Here is a 13,023-nt window from a genome sequence, read left to right as displayed (position 1 = left end):
CTGTGAGTCCGCTGTGGAAGTTGGGGCTCAGTGACTGCAAATCCAAGAATCCACTAGGACTGGAAGCTGAAGATGACCTGCCCTTGGGTTAGATGACTGTGTTATGTGCATGGGCGAAAGGGAGAGAAGAATGGGTCCCGTTGCTCATTGTGTTCTGCCGAGTGTTGTGAGAATGGTATGTTGGCATTGGAGTGTGGTGACTCTCGTAGGCTGCCCCCAGCACATTCTGAGGTGTGTTGGTTAATGTAAATAACACATTTCATTGTACATTTTGATGTAGATGTAATTTTAAAAATCTGAATCTGTAAATTGACCCCAATGTGTAGATGAGTGGTAGGACTAGGTGGGATAGTAAAATAATTAACTGGGTATATTGAAGGATTTGTCCCCATGCTGATTACTTCTACACCCAGCTGTGGGAAGAGTTCCTGCAACTATTAGCGCAGAAGTAAAAATAAGACCACAAAATATTGTAAAGTCTCGGCCCTTTGTGGAGAGAAAGACGCTTAAAAGATTTCATTCGCAGTTGGAAAAGTAACTTCACATCTTCGCAGAGTGACGTCAGGGAGCATAATCAAGGCTCCGCTCCTCACTGCGCATGCGTTCTACTGCCCCTCAAGATGGTTGCGCTATTACGTCAGAGGGAGGGAATGCTTCTTCTGTGAGGAGATTTTTTGCCGTAATTTACAGGTAATCTACAGGGAGTGGGGTGCGCTGGAAAGTTGGGAATACGTCTGTACTCCTCAGAGTTCAACGCCAACTAATTAGTAATTAATACAATTGGCAAACGAATGGAGCTGCGAGCTGGTGCCGTGAAGTTTTAACTGTTGGATGATTTAAATTGTAGTTGTCCGAATGGCGGGGGGATGGTCGTAAAGACACGCCGCATTTACGTTTATTTTGACCATAACAAAGGGATATGCGGGGCTAGTATTCAGGGAACTGTCAGTTCTCGTGGTAATTCAGCATTTAGGGAATCAACGGGGGCGCTGGGTGTGTTTAGTTGTGCTGCTTTTGTCCGACTCCCCCTGTTCTGAGCAGTTGGGAGTGTCGGTGGTTTAAACGGGGAGCGCGCGGCACAGTAACGGTTACAGACCGGTGATCGCGAGCGACAGCGGGACCCGCGGGGCTGGGCACTCGGACCTCCGACCTCCGACCTCCTACCTCCGGAGACCAGCAGGGAGTCACACCGCTCCAACTGATGCAGCGCCTTTAAATAAGCAAAGCTGTTTCTCGAGCAGTAAACAGCGGTTGACTGACAGATTATGCACGGCCACTCTTGATCTAAGGTGTGGGTCTTGAGCGTCTTAAAGGAGGAGAGAGAGTCAGAAAGTTTAAGGAAGGCGATTCCAGCAGAAGGTACATTGGGTCATTTACATTCGTTGATTATGTCAGGGCCAATATTAACTGTCCCAATAGGGTTGAAGGGATTTCCAGGGGAGAATCGTGATCATGGAAAGATTAGAACTAAGGTGAAAATTTCAGACTAGGTTGCTGATTAGCCAAAAACAGATAAAACAGAATAAGGCTTCATGTGGTTGAAGATTTGACCAATAAAAATTTGCTGAAAGCAGGTATTATGTTTGAGAGAGAGCGAGAGACTCTCCATATATCCATATGAAGTTACGTTGCCTTTTCATGATCTCATACATTATTTCTCTTTTTGTGCTTGCTCTGTTCATGACATCCTCGTTAGATATTCACTTCATCCATGATATTCTTTGCATCCTCCTCTAAAACCACATCTCTGCTGCTTCAATTTGTTTCCTCATGTTACTAGATATTGTCCAACATTCTGATCCATTTAAAATCTCCTTAAGCCTACCCTCTGCCACCTCCAGTTTAAATTCCATGCGGAATAATTTGGAGGACTAAGAACTATACTCACACTCTCTTACTCCCCACACAGTCTTGGAAATGTCGACTGTTCATTTCCATAGATGCTGCCTGACCTGCTGAGTTCCTCCAGCATTTTGTGTATATTGCTTTGGATTTCCAGCATCTGCAGAATCTCTGATGTTTATGTTAGGTTTGAGGACATTTGACATTGTGAAGAACAATTGTGTTGCAGATGCCAGCAAGTGCCGGTCCTTAGGTTCGTCATCATCATCATCAGGTGCCGTGCCCAGATTGAGCTTTGACTGCCATGGCCCACACACTCCTGTTTCGGGTCAAGTGGATCAGTGTATTGGTATTCATTTCCAGTTCTCTGGCTGCTGTCTCTATCATCATTTGTCTTTGCCTTCCTTTTGCTTTCTTCCCTTCAATCTTTCCCATAATTACCGTGCATTCTAACTCCTCTTTCTTAATCACATGTCCAATGAAATTACGTTGCCTTTTCATGATCTCACTCATTATTTCTCTTTTGTGCTTGCTCTGCTCATGACATCCTCATTAGATATTCGTTTCGCCCATGATATTCTTTGCATCCTCTTCAAAAACTACATCTCTGCTGCTTCAATTTGTTTCCTCATATTACTAAGATTGTCCAACATTCTGATCCATATAACCGGATGAACGTAACATTTCAGTACTCTGAGGCGGGTTGTCATGCCTAGTTTAGTGTTGGTCAGTATACTCTCCATTCTCGTAAAGGTGCCTTTTTTGCCATCCGTATTCTTCTTCTGATGTCCATGTCACACCTGCCATCTGATATCACCCAGCATCCTAAGTAGCAAAAGTTCTGTACTTGTTTTATGTCTTCCCCGTTTATTTTCAGCTTGCAGATAGGATTCTCCTTTTTGGATATCACCATATGTTCTGTCTTTTTGTGATTGATAGACCGATTTTTGCACTTTCTTTGACATCTATATCAGTTAAGTTTTGTAGTTCTTAGACCATAAGATCATAAGACAAAGGAGCAGAAGTAGGCCATTCGGCCCATCGAGTCTGCTCTGCCATTTTATCATGAGCTGATCCATTTTATCCTATTTAGTCCCACTGCCCCGCCTTCTCACCATAACCTTTGATGCCCTGGCTACTCAGATACCTATCAATCTCTGCCTTAAATACACCCAATGACTTGGCCTCCACTGCTGCCCGTGGCAACAAATTCCATAGATTCACCACCCTCTGACTAAAAAAATTTCTTCGCATTTCTGTTCTGAAAGGGCGCCCTTCAATCCTGAAGTCATGCCCTCTCATACTAGACTCCCCCATCATGGGAAACAACTATGCCACATCCACTCTGTCCATACCTTTTAACAATCGAAATGTTTCTATGAGGTCTCCCCTCATTCTTCTAAACTCCAAGGAATACAGTCCAAGAGCGGACAAACGTTCCTCATATGTTAACCCTCTCATTCCCGGAATCATTCTAGTGAATCATCTCTGTACCCTCTCCAATGTCAGCACATCTTTTCTTAAATAAGGAGACCAAAACTGCCCACAGTACTCCAAGTGAGGTCTCACCAGCGCCTTATAGAGCTTCAACATCACATCCCTGCTCCTATACTCTATTCCTCTAGAAATGAATGCCAATATTGCATTCGCCTTCTTCACTACCGACTCAACCTGTAGGTTAACTTTAAGGGAATCCTGTACGAGGACTCCCAAGTCCTGTTGCATCTCAGAATTTTGAATTCTTTCCCCATTTAAATAATAGTCTGCCCGTTTATTTTGTCTGCCAAAGTGCATAACCATACACTTTCCAACCTTGTACTTCATTTGCCACTTCTCTGCCCATTCTTCCAATCTATTCAAGTCTCTCTGCAGACTCTCCGTTTCCTCAGCACTACTGGCCCCTCCGCCTATCTTCGTATCGTCAGCAAACTTAGCCACAAATCCATCTATTCCATAATCCAAATTGTTGACGTATAATGTAAAAAGAAGCAGCCCCAACACTGATCCCTGTGGAACACCACTGGTAACCGGCAGCCAACCAGAATAGGATTCCTTTATTCCCACTCTCTGTTTCCTGCCAATCAGCTAACGCTCTATCCACGTATGTAACTTTCCTGTAATTCCATGGGCTCTTATCTTAAGTAGCCTCATGTGCGGCACCTTGTCAAAGGCCTTCTGAAAATCCAAATATACAACATCCACTGCATCTCCCTTGTCTAGCCTACTGGTAATTTCCTCAAAAAATTGTAATAGATTTGTCAGGCAGGATTTTCCTTTAAGGAATCCATGCTGAGTTCTGCCTATCTTGTCATATGCCTCCAGGTACTCTGTAACCTCATCCTTGACAATTGACTCCAACAACTTCCCAACCACCGACGTCAAGCTAACAGGTCTATAATTTCCTTTTTGCTTCCTTGCCCCCTTCTTAAATAGCGGAGTGACATTTGCAATCTTCCAGTCTTCCGGAACCATCCCAGAATCTATCGACTTTTGAAAGATCATTGCTAATGCCTCCGCAATCTCCACAGCTACTTCCTTCAGAACATGAGGGTGCATTCCATCTGGTCCAGGAGATTTATCGACCTTTAGCCTATTCAGCTTCCTGAGTACTTTCTCTGTCGTAATTGTGACTGCGCACACTTCTCTTCCCTGCCACCCTTGAGTGTCCGGTATCCTGCTGTCTTCCTCAGTGAAAACTGATGCAAAATACTTGTTCAGTTCCTCCACCATCTCCTCATCTCCCATTACAATTTCTCCAGTATCATTTTCTATCGGTCCTATATCTACTCTCACCGGTCTTTTACTCTTTATATACTTGAAAAAGCTTTTAGTATCCTCTTTGATATTATTTTCTAGTTTCCTTTCATAGTTAATCTTTTCTCTCTTAATGACCTTGGTTTCCTTTTGTAAGGTTTTAGAAACTTCCCAATCCTCTGTCTTCCCACTAATTTTTGCTTCCTTGTATGCCCTCTGCTTTAACTTTGGCTTTGACTTCTCTTGTCAACCACGGTTGCATCCTTTTTCCACTCGAAAATTTCTTCTTTTTTGGAATATACCTGTCTTGCACATTCCTTATTCCTCGCATAAACTGCAGCCACTGCTGCTCTGCCGTCTTTCCCGCCAGTGTCTCTTTCCAGTCAACTTTGGCCAGTTCCTCTCTCATGCCACTGTAATTTCCTTTACTCCACTGAAATACCGACACATCAGATTTCGGCTTCTCTTTTTCTAATTTCACAGTGAACTCAATCATGTTATGATCACTGTCTCCTAAGGGTTCCTTCACCTCAATCTCTCCAATCACCTCCGGTTCATTACACAATACCCAATCCAGTACAGCCGATCCCCTAGTGGGCTCAACGACAAGCTGTTCTAAAAAGCCATCTCGCAGACATTCTACAAATTCTCTCTCTTGAGATTCAGTGCCGACCTGATTTTTCCAATCTACTCGCATGTTAAAATCCCCCACAATTATCATAACACTGCCCTTCTGACAAGCCTTTTCTATTTCCAGTTGTAATTTGTAGTCCACATCCCTGCAGCTGTTTGGAGGCCTATAAATAACTGCCATCAGGGTCCTTTTATCCCTGCTATTCCTTAGCTCAACCCATAAAGATTCTGCACCTTCCGATCCTATATCACCTCTTTCTAATGATTTAATATCATTTCTTACCAATAAAGCCACGCCTCCCCCTCTCCCTACCTTCCTATCCTTCCGATACACCGTGTATCCTTGGACGTTCAGCTCCCAGAGACATGCATCCTTTAGCCAGGTCTCAGTGATGGCCACAATATCATACCTGCCAATCTGTAGCTGTACAACAAGATCATCCACCTTATTCCTTATGCTGCGTGCATTTAAGTACAACACCTTAAGACCAGTATTTGATACTTTTTGCTTTGATTTCACTGCAATCTTATTGCACTGCAACTCATCCCAATGGCTACACATTTGCCCCATCACCTGCCTGTCTTTCCTGACATCTTTACTGCTCACTATCTTAGATTTATTTCTGTTTTCCCCTTCCTCCGCTGTATCATTCCGGTTCCCATCCCCCTGCCAAATTAGTTTAAACCCTCCCTAACAGCTCTATTAAACTTTCCCGCCAGGATATTGGTCCCCTTTGGGTTCAGGTGTAACCTGTCCTTTTTGAACAGGTCATACTTTCCCCAGAAGAGATCCCAATGATCCAAGAATCTGAAGCCCTGCCCCCTACACCAGTCTCTCAGCCAGGCATTCATCTGCCTGACCCGACTACTCTTGCCCTCGCTAGCACGTGGCACAGGTAGCAATCCCAAGATTACTACCCTGGAGGTCCTGCTTCTCAGCTTCCTTCCTAACTCCTGGAAATTCTCTCTTCAGGACCTCCTCCTTTGTCCATTGGTACCAACATGTACCAAGACAACTGGCTGCTCACCCTCCCCCTTTAGAATATTCAGGACCCGATCCGAGACATCCCGTACCCTGGCACCTGGGAGGCAACACACCATGTGGGTATCTCTGTCAGGCTCACAGAATCTCCTGTCTATTCCCCTGACTATGGAATCCCCGACGACTACCGCATTTCTCTTCTCCCTCCTTCTCTCCTGCACAACAGCGCCAGGCTCAGTGCCAGAGACCCGGTCACCGTGGGCGTCCCCTGTCAGGTCATCCCCCCTCAACGGCATCCAGAACAAGATATTTGTTGCTGAGGGGGACAGCCACAGGGGTGCTCTCCATTATCCAGGCATTTCCCTTCCCTCTCTTGACAGTGTCCCAGTGTTCTGACTCCTGTAGCCTTGGGATGACTAGTTCCCTGTAGCTCCCGTCTATCACCTCTTCACTTTCCCTGATAAGCATTAGGTCATCAAGCTGCAGCTGCAGATCCCTAACACGGTCTCTGAGGAGCTGTAACTCAGTGCACCTGGTGCAGATGTGGCCATCAGGGAGGCTGGAAGTCTCCCAGGATTCCCACATCTGACACCCTGAACAAAGCACTAACCCTGTAGGCATGCTATCTAATTCTACACGAATGAAACAGGAAAAATAAGTCTACTCACCCACTTACCTCGCCAAACAGACAAACTTTTTAAACCGTTAGCTGTGAGAGCCCTGCTGTTCCTGTCTGTGCGGGCCGATTCGCGAAAGGGGTGGGGGGGGGGGGAGAGAAAAAAGAGTTGGTGCTTCACTCTCGCCTCTTCCCGTTTATCGCCGAAGCCCGTTGAAGCCAAAGCCCTACACTCTGCTACTGCTCACTCCGCTGCCCGCTGTATAGGGTGGTCGCCTTTTTAAACTCTCCGCTCGGTCCTGCTGACGTCATGCGCCTGCGCAGTCTCGCCCTTCTGGCACTCGAAGAAGTTTTTAAAAAAAACTGCCTTCCTTCACAATTCAGCTCCCATGACGCTCTGTAGTCCCGATCCAAAGGATCCAAACGATCCAAAGTTCTTCCTCCATACTTGCAATCAACACAGTGTCATCTGCATATCTGAAATTATTGATGTTTTCACCGCCAACTTTGATTCCCAAGATGTCTCTTATTTTTTTATAATGTTGCTTCACTGTACACATTAAATAAATCAGGGGAGAAAACACACCCTTGTCTAAAGCCTTTCTTGAGTTTCGTAAACTGACTCACTTCTCCATCTATTCTTACAGCAACAGTTTGTTCCCAGTACAGATTTCTGATTAGGCGGATGTCTTTCAAATCTAGATCTAGAGTTTCCTGTAATATTTAGAATAGCTTATTGTGCTTCACTTTATCAAATGCTTTTGTGTAGTCGACAAAATAAACAAATCTTTTTGCACTCGAATAGCTCATTCTGATAGTATCCTTAATATCAATATTGCATTTCTTGTACCTTCGTCTTTCATAAAACCACATTGTTCTTTACCTATTTCAGCTTGTATCTTACTTTTAGCACTTGTCATCAAAATTCTTAGAAGTGTCTTAGTGATATGACTCATTAAATGGTCCTATGTAATTCACATTCTATTGCTCCAGGTTTCTTAGGAAGAGTGATAAATACTGATTTTTTTCATCTCTTCTGATATTATTCCAGTCTCATAAATGTCATTGATTAAATCAGTAAGTTTTTCAATTCCATCATCTTCAAGGGCAATAATTTGTTCTATTACTGATTCATCAGGACCTGCTGCCTTTCCTGTCTTCATCTTATTTATTGCATTTCGAACTTCAGATTTTAAAATACTTGGATTTTCAATGTTCTTCTTAGTTTCTGTTTTTTTGCCTCGATCGTCTTCAAACAATTCCTGAATATACTCAGTCCATCTGTTCTTAATCTCATCTTTTTCCATGATAACCATACCGTCCTTTGCTTTCGAACATCTACCTGAAGAACGGAGGAGCTTTTTACCAGTGATATTCTTGACTGTTGATGTACCCTTTTTGGATCAGTAATAGGGATTCTTTCTAGTTGCTCACATTCCTGGTTTAACCATTCTTCTTGGCTTTTTGACATAAGCTTTTAACTTTTTTATCTAAGAACTTATATTCCATAGAATTTGCTTTCTTCAGTCTCCTTTCTTCCATTTTTTGATTTCATCTGTCATCCATTTATTCTTTGTGCTTTTTTCTTTTTTAGGAATCACTGACTTTGCTGATTCTACCAAGGCATCCTTTAGAGAGTTAAATTTCACTTCTACATGATTGCTATCATCTTCAACAGATTCTATTTCTAGACTTTGAAATCTATTCCTTACTTCAATTGTAAATTTTTTGTCTTAAGTTTTCTTTAATTAATTGTGAGTAGTCAAGGGATTGTTCAGGTTTTTGCTTCTTTAGTTTTTTAAGTTTTACTTTTACATGACATATTACTGGGTTATGGTCACTATTACAGTCTGCACCTGGATATGTTTTGCATTGAGTCACTGAGTTTCTAAATCCTTGGTTTATAGTAATAAGGTCAATTTAATTTCTGGTGCTATCAGCTGGACTTGGTCCACAAGCATCTTGGATGGTTTTTAAAGTAGGTATTCATAATGACCTCATTATTCCTTAGGTTACACTAATGTAATTATACTACAGTTACATTTAGTGTCAATTTTATGTTGTTAATATAAGAAAGATACATTGTCTAGTCCTTAAAATGTATTTACAAAAAGCATAAGCTTAAGATACTGGAAATCTTAAGCAACACACACAAAATGCTGGAGGAACTCAGCAAGTCAGGCAGCACCAATGAAGCGAAATGGACAGTTGATGCTTCAGGGCTAGAAAAAAAGAGGGAGAAACTAGAATAAAAGGGTAGGAACACACATCAAAGTTGCTGGTGAACGCAGCAACGGCCTGAAACGTCGACTATCTCTCTTCCTAGAGATGCTGCCTGGCCTGCTGCGTTCACCAGCAACCTTGATGTGTGTTGCTTGAATTTCCAGCATCTGCAGAATTCCTCGTGTGCTTGCGTTCTATAAAAGGGTAGAGGATGGGTTGGAGCAAGAGCAGGCAGATGATAGGTGAAGCCAGATGAGAAGAGGAAGGGAGATAGGTGGAGAGAGGAAAGTGGGAATGATGTAAGAAGCTGGGTGGTGATAGTGGAAGTGAAAATAGAATCTGATTGGAGAGGACCATGGAGTAAAGGGAAGGGGTGTGAGGATGGGAGGAATGTATGGACGAAGGGTAGATCAAGAAAACGGAAGGGGAAAGAAACGGCGATGGGACTAGTGGAATAAGGGAAAACAAAGCGGGGGGGGGGATAGAATGGTATGGTTACTCGAAGTTAGATAAGTTCATGTGACAAATCCTGGAAATACTGTGTGATCATTTTCAACTTCAGAAGCCTAAGATTCTAAACCTAGAGGAATTGTGGAGACAATTTCTCAAATAATCTAACTGTAGAAATTATAGTTGCATATCTGCTTTATGATGACATGATATAAAAGTGAACCTAACCATGATGTTGTGTCAATCTAGTTCAACCTACTCCATGATCAATTTAACCCTTCCCTTCTACACAGCACATAAACTTTCATTTTCCCTATGTCCATGTACCTATCTAAAAGTCTCTTGAATATCCATATTGTAGCAGCCTCTGTCAAAAAAAAACCTTTATTCTTGATCTTTTTACCATATTAGTTTATCTCTCCTCCAGCAAGCATTCAACTAGAATAGAGTTAATCCTGTTGATGAGAAGGAACGTATTCAATCTTCTTCACCTCCAATCAAGCACAAAGATCACCATAACCTGAGAAGTAGAAATGTATTATATAAACAGCACCTGAGTTCACACTTTCAAATCAAGTTCTCAGCTACTGTTGATTCACTCGTGGAAGCATACCAGAGAATAGCTTTGCACTGGACATCCAGAAGAGAAGAGAAAGTTCCTCTATTGATTTGTCCTGCCGTAGCAGCTCCTACCCCATCCCCGGGCAGTTGGGATCCACAAGGAGATTATGGAAATATGGAACCACTCAGAACATATCAGAGAATATTTTATAGTGTATTGGTTCTCCACAGCTGGAGTACTGTTGCTACACTAGATGTGATTGCATTGGAGAGAGTTCACAGGAGATTCATCAGGATGCTTCCTGGGAAGGTCTAAGTTATGAGGAGAGAGGTTGAGTTTGTTTTTCTTGTAGAAGAGGAGGCTGAGGGGGTAATCTGGTAGAGATTTGCTAAATTTCAAGGTTTTAGAGAGGGTAGAATTTTTTTTTAAAAAAAAGCTTTTCCCCATAGCAGATGTGTCAAATACTAGAGGTCATAGTTTTAGGGTAAAAGGTTAATTAGTAGGTTTAGAAGTGATCAGATGGTGATTGAAACATGGAGCATACTGCCTGATTGTGTGGAGGAGGTGGATACTTCCACAACATTTAAGAAGTATCTAGACAAGCATTTGAATCATCACTGCATGGAAGGCTATGGACTGAGTGCTGGTAAATGGGATTACTATACATGGAATTTTGCTGGTAGGCATGGACATGGTGAGACGGAGGGCCAGATTCTATGCTGTGTAGCTCTTTGACTTTAGTAGACACATATTGCTGACGGAATTTTCCCCTGCCACCAGCATGAAGCATGGAATTTTAGACAGCACCCAAGGGAAAAAGGTTTGATTACAAATATGGTGTTTGGCACCAAGCTATATTTATTATCCCTAATAAGTCCTTCCCTCCGCTAGCCTGCAGGTCACTCTTGGGCAAGGTGTAGCACGTGCTTAGCCCTCCGATCAAGATCATGTGAAGCCATGGGAGCAGGTGGCGGATGGTCGTGTGAGCAGTTAGTTGATATCACAAATCCTGGTTATGTTACCACTGATGCTAGACCAATAATCTCTGAAGATTATTGATAATGGCTGGGGTCACCTGTCTTGTAAAGACAATGTCCAGAGGAAGGCAATGGCAAACCACTTCTGTAGAAAAATTTGCCATGAATAATCATGGTCAAGACCATGATCGTCCACGTCAAATGACACGGCACATAGTAAATGAATGAACAAGTCCTAACATTTTCAAAAGCAATTAAACCTGTCTTTCAAAGCTTCGTCCAATAACTTTCCCATCATTAATGTAAGACTCATCAGGCTATAGTTCCCTGGCTTATCCCTGATGTCCTTCTTAAATAAGGGTACATTAACTAACATAGCTCTCATCCAGTCTTCCTGTACCTCACCTCTAGCTAACAAAGACACAGAAGTATCTATTCAGGCCCTAGCAATCTCCTCCCTTGCATCCAATAACAAAATAAGATACACTTGCTCAAGATCTGGATATTTATTCACTTTTATGTATTTCAAAACCTCAAACATCTCCACCTTCATATTGTTGATAATGCTCCTGTGTATCACCTCTCCCTTCCCTTCAAGTGACTTGCTTAATCCTTGCTGTCTGTAGCTGATATAAGCCTTTTTTGCTGAATAGCCCTTGGCCACCAGGATTCTCTAATCCTGCCAGCTTTGTCCTTCATTCTAACAGGAACATACTGACCTTGAACTCTTCCTATCTCATTTCTGAAAACATCCCACTTGCCAGACATCTCTTTACCTAAAGAAAGTCTCTCCCAATCAAATTGTGCAAGTTCCCATATGCTGCCATCAAAGTTATCCTTGCCCCAATTTAGAACTTTAACTTGAGGACCAATCTTACCTTTTTCTATAACATTTCCTAAATATATTTTGAGTGTAGCATTTCTCTATAGGTGATTTATATGCTGCCTCAGAAAAATTCTACCCCATCTAATCCCTGAGTACTAACACAGTCCCAGTGACTCTTAAGGAAGCTAAAATCATTCACTTTGCAATACCTTCTCTCTCTTCGTGCATGTGACATTGGTACCAATGTGGACCATCTGTCTGTTCTTTCAAAATATTGTATAGCTGTGCAGATCATCCAAGAAAGATTCTTGAAACAGTATGTAGATAGTCTATCTAGGCATAGGACCTTTCTAGTCATTATATTGGGGAATGACCCTGGCCAAGTGATTGAAGTTTCAGTGAGAGAACATTCTAGGAACAGTGATCATAATTGTGTACATTTTCAGTACTAAATTAGGGGAACACTGATTACAACATTATTAGGTAGGAACTGAAGACAGTGGATTTAGAAACTGTTGAAAAACATTAAGGTGGATAAATCCACAGGGCCTGATCTAACACAAGACACTCAGTGTCTTGGCACCTCATCAATTGCTAAACAATAGGCATTATTATTCCTTTGTTTTAAGCAGGACAACAGAGACAAACTATTTGGTTGTGAGCCTTACATCACTGGTGGGGAAATTACTAGAGAAGTTTCTTGTTGATTGATATACTTCTGGGAAAGATGGAATTATTAGGGACGGTCAGCATAGCTTTGTGCTTAGGTCCCGTGTCTCAATTTTTCTTTTGAGGAATTGACAAAGATGAGGGTAGGGCAGTGGATGTTGTCCAAATAAACTTTATTCAGCCATTTGACATGATCCACTGTGGTACATCCCACTGTATTCTTTGACAATCTTCCTTGCTATCCACAACTCCATCAATTTTGGGCGTAGCAGTTAATACAACACTATCACAGCTCAGGGTATCCAGACTTCAGAATTCAATTCTAGAGCTGTTTGTAAGGAGTCTGTATGTCCTCCCCGTGGAATGCATGGGTTTTCTCTGGGTGCTCTGGTTTCCTCCCATAATCCAAAGATGTACCAGGTAGGCTAATTGGTCATTGTAAATTGTCCCATGATTAGGTTAGGGTTAATTGGGTTTGTTGAGGTTTTT

At 42.3% G+C, this 13,023-nt stretch overlaps 1 protein-coding gene across 2 annotated transcripts in view; it reads left to right on the top strand.

Annotated features, from left to right (window-relative positions):
- Window positions 1-613: 613 nt before the first annotated feature.
- The window catches only part of cip2a (cellular inhibitor of PP2A), a 122,609-nt gene continuing 110,199 nt past the window's right edge, over window positions 614-13,023 (top strand). The window contains exon 1 of one of the 2 annotated variants that reach the window (XM_072260238.1): window positions 614-690. The gene's annotated coding sequence lies outside the window, so the exon portion shown is untranslated. Of the gene's footprint in view, window positions 691-1,109; window positions 1,360-13,023 lie in introns of those variants that run through there. The other variant, XM_072260239.1, reaches the window with a different exon arrangement.

Source organism: Mobula birostris, chromosome 6 (assembly GCF_030028105.1).
Source record: "Mobula birostris isolate sMobBir1 chromosome 6, sMobBir1.hap1, whole genome shotgun sequence".
NCBI lineage: Eukaryota > Metazoa > Chordata > Chondrichthyes > Myliobatiformes > Myliobatidae > Mobula > Mobula birostris.
The sequence above is the reverse complement of the archived record's forward strand: the minus strand, read 5'-3'. Positions and strand labels throughout refer to the sequence as shown.